The sequence below is a fragment of the Oryzias melastigma genome, linkage group LG22 (genome assembly GCF_002922805.2).
Source record: "Oryzias melastigma strain HK-1 linkage group LG22, ASM292280v2, whole genome shotgun sequence".
In the NCBI taxonomy this organism is placed as follows: Eukaryota; Metazoa; Chordata; class Actinopteri; order Beloniformes; family Adrianichthyidae; genus Oryzias; species Oryzias melastigma.
In genome coordinates, this window is record NC_050533.1 from 10,697,074 (window position 1) to 10,701,571 (window position 4,498).

Sequence of the window (4,498 nt, forward strand, 5' to 3'; positions counted from 1 at the left end):
TTAGCTGCACAGACAGAAAATTTCATTCATTTCTAGTGATTTCCTTTCTTTTATTTCTATTTTTAGGTAACCTCTTTTAAATTTCAGCTCACATCTTATAGCCATTCATGGAGCATTTTTAATACACTGCAAAAACGGGTCCCTTAGAAATAGGTACAAAAAAATCTTACTCCAGTTACTACTTGGGGCACACCAGATAGGAACTAAAAAAAAAATTGAAAAAAAAAATGTCCTAAAAATTGAAGTAATAAAATACCACATAGTACCTGTCAGGATTCTGTGCTTTAGGTTTTTTTCTGTTTTCACAGTCTCACAGTGTATTTAAGTGTCAGATTGTCAGGTCATCTGTTCTCTGGTTTCATCCCTGGTTTGTTCTTCCCTGGTTTTGTCATGTTTTATTTAATTAAGTTTAAGTTTCTGCCACCAAGTCTTTTCTCCTACGTTTGGATCCTTCACCACCATCCCTGAGAGTGTCTGGTGAGCATCAGATAGTAACAAAAAAAAAGATTCTGGTTACTAACTGGTGCTCACCAGATGGTACGCATATATATTGCTTCAATTTCAGAAAAAAAGAAAAACTTGTAACATTAGTGGCTCTGTATATTTTTTTTATTAAAGTAAGATTATTTTGCTTTTGAATAATACGATTATTTTTCTTCTAAAACAGAAAACAAGAAAAATTTTCTTTTTTTATCCTCAATCTCTTTTTTTTTAGACTCAGTTTTCTTGGCTTGTTTCCATAAATATAATCTGCTTTCCAACTATCTTTTGTACATATCTTTTGGCACAAATGTACATAAAAACATCCTTATATTCATACCTTAAAATAATCATCTTTGTATTTATATTTAAGTCTTTTCATCCTTGCACACTTTTAAACTCCTCTATCATCTAAGCCCTCTTGAAACCTTCTACATTGTTAACATTGAATATCTTTGAACTTTTATGGAATCTGTGAATTAACTTTTGTTAATAAAGCTTTAAACACAGCCTTTTGTAAAGGATCATATTGATGTATTCTTTGTTTTAATTATTAAAAGAAGTGAAGCTTTATGAGAGCGTAAGCTGCTAAAACGAGCTCTCACCACAGAGTTTGAAACACAGGAGGCTCATTTGGACCTTCTTTGAACATTGTGACTGCGGCCCACTGTTTGACTTTACACAAGATGGATGAGGACTTAGTAATAAGTTGTATAAAGCTGAACGTGATGACAGACTTGTTCTCTATGGCCGCAGCCCTTTTTAGACTGAGAGGCAGAAGCAGGACTTCTAGAGATGACTCATTATTTCTCAATCTGGCGCTTAAAATTTGCTGTATTTTTTTGTATGTATGTTTTCAACATTTTCCTCCCTTTTATTTACCCTCGCTGACACCGTGTTAACACTCCCTCATCCAAAACATATTTATTTCTCCTCAAAACCAGGAAAAAGATGGAAGGGTTTGCTCCTTTTGTTGTGGTGAGGAGGGGAGGTATTCTAACCTTCACGCTTTTTTCTTCTATAAACTTTGCTGGATTCTTGGCAGTTCCTGCAGGTTTATCTGAGGACAATGCAGATCTGGGAAAACAGCACTTTTCCTTGTGCTCGCGTTTGGGAGATGGCAACGTTCCAGAAACCACGAATGATGGAATATCGTAAAGCTAACCCACAAAAAAGATTTATGGTGAGTTTCAGTGTGGGCCCCTTCTCTTTCAAGTCACTAATATCCTTTTTTTGGTTGCACAAGTGGACGAGTTTCAATGCAGTTCAATTCATTCCAATTGAAGTTACCTATAGATTATTATCATTGCATTTGTGGCAAAACATAAAAAAAGTCACTTTGGATTTTCCCAAATATTTGTAAATAATTTGCTCATTAGGAAATAAAGAGAAAAAAAGTCTATAAATGCTCAACATTAGTTGTGGTTTATTTTAATGATCCAAATCACAATAAAAACACAGATTTATTGAATTAAAGTGAAAATGAGAAAATGTTGAATTAATCTGGTTCAGGTGAAACTTTAACAATTTTAGAAGCTGTTAGTTCAGTAAGAAAAATCCAAATCAAAGCTTCTTTTGAGGTGCTTTGTAAAAAAAAAAAAAAAAAAGAGACAATTTCCTAATCAAAATTATATTGAAATCATTTGCAGTCATAAAATCTTATAGTGATGATTTACAAGCACTTAAAAGACTGCATCAACAATTTTGAATGGAGCTTTTTAAGGTTGTTTCAAATGGTAAATACATTCAAATGACATTCATCACTGACATGCAACGTTTTCTGTTTTATTTTGAGTAATACAACGTCTTTCAGTTCTTCATCAGTTTCTTTCATGTTTCTAGAAATAAGAGGTGTGAATATGTGATTGATAGATCCAAACTTCAGAAAATAAGTAAAAAAAAAAAATATATATATATATATATTTCCTTTTCATAATGAAAACTTCACTTTAATAAAGATGGCTCAATTATTCGATTTTTTTAGATGATATTTATTTGCACTTACAGAACATATTCCAAAAATAAAATAAAAACAGGAAACGTAATTCATAAATTTTAGATGTAGGATGAGGATAACACCCATGATATTAGAAATTAGAACCAGTACCCAATAAAATGTAAAAATTGACATAAAATACAATTATACAATTTTATACATTCACAATTAGGCACTTTACACAATCTTAAAAAAAACAAAAGCAAAAAAAATACATTTTATAATACAACCATTTTATTATTAGGACCTTAAAAGTTTCCAGTATGCCATTCATGGCCAAGAACTCCAGAATTGAAGAAGATTTGGCCTCCAAAATTCCTAAAAAGTTAACTTTTCTGATTTTCTGCCACATATTCATCAAAAATAGTTAATAAACTGTAAAAAGCTCGACTATCTCAGCTTACAGACCGATTGTGTAATTCAGCGGAGGTGCTTCAGCAGCGATCAGCTCTAGAAAACCTTTTTTTTGTTTGTTTTAAAAATGCGTCTTTAGACTTTTGTCTGTTAATTAGTGGGCCTATCTGTTTAAGAAAGTTAGAAAATGTTTTTATGAAATATTGTTCGCAATCCAAGTTAGAAGCGGCTGATAGGAAAACTCGGATGACCCAGTTTCATTTACACACGAAACTTGGAGACGTGAAAAGAGTTTCACATCAGATTTGCGTGTAAATGCGGTTTTGTGTGTGAGTATTGGGCGACTTGTACACAATTTTTTAAAGATGTGTGTGTAGTTTGTTTCAAGCTGTTTTAATTTTAAGTTGTGCATGTTTAAATTGTATTTAGCATTTTTTTGTATTTTGTAGTTTTAGTACATCGCACAGTTACACACAAAATGTATTGTATGAGTTATAGAGTAAGAATTATGCACACACAAATCGGATGGAACTATTTTCTCTCTGCAGTTACACGGGTTAGAGTGAGACGTTCAATCTAGACTAATTATGATGTAGAAATATATAAACCAGAAGAGAGGATGCTTTAGAAAACTGTTTGATGATGTGAACTCGTTTATCATGTGAGTCTGCTATATATTTTTAATCCCCCATGCTAAAAAGGTTATGGTAACACAATTGCATACATATTGTGGGACACACGCGCAACTGATTCTAATTATTATTGAGAAAGATGTGTTCATGAAAACAAATGTTTATTTTATGTTTTTTTTTCTGAAGCTCCATAGAAGGTAGGTTGGATGAATGGATTGACTGACTTAGACACAAATCTAATATTTGATTTAGACAATTTTTTAAATCAATTTTAACAGTTTTCTTTAAGATTTAATTTGAACATTTCGGGGGTGGGGAGAAGGAAAACAATGCATTTTACAGAGTACTCCAGGCTTATTTGAAATTTTAAAATTATTTTTAAGCATTCTTTACTCTTAGATTTGTAGATTTGGTCTTAAGAAAAATAATTTCAGTTAGAAATACATTTTCTAGTATGTTATATGTGGATTGTTTAAAATATGACATAAAATATTCTCCAGTTCAGGTGTGACTCAGTTTATCATTATACTATTTTTCCAGGTTTGGATCTTTTAAACACTTTAAAAAACATTTCTTGTTAGATCTTTGGGAGCTAAATTATATTTAATGGCCTGGTCAAAAAAACATTTTGTTCAATTATTGTCAGTCATCGTTTACACGTATGAACAAAATCAGATCCAACAGAGAATCTAAGAACAAACATTTGGCTGCTTCAGTTTGATCTATTTATGTGGTGTAAATGTGAACAATCTTCACGGCGACCGAGAATTCAGACACTTGAGGTTGAGGTGTGGTGGAGGATAAGAGGATAAAACAAAATGACAACTTAAAATCCTGAGAGATGAAAACTGCCTGATTCTCCTCTCTGCTGCCCAGAGAACTTTAAGAGGCGCTGAGTCAATAATATTAGCATAATCTTGTCACTACTGCCAAGTGTGCACAAAAATAGTTTGATGGTGACAGTGTTAATATAGGCTTGGATAGTAGCTCTAATCTGTTGTCAAATTTAATTAAAAAGTTGGTTATTCTTTTCTTA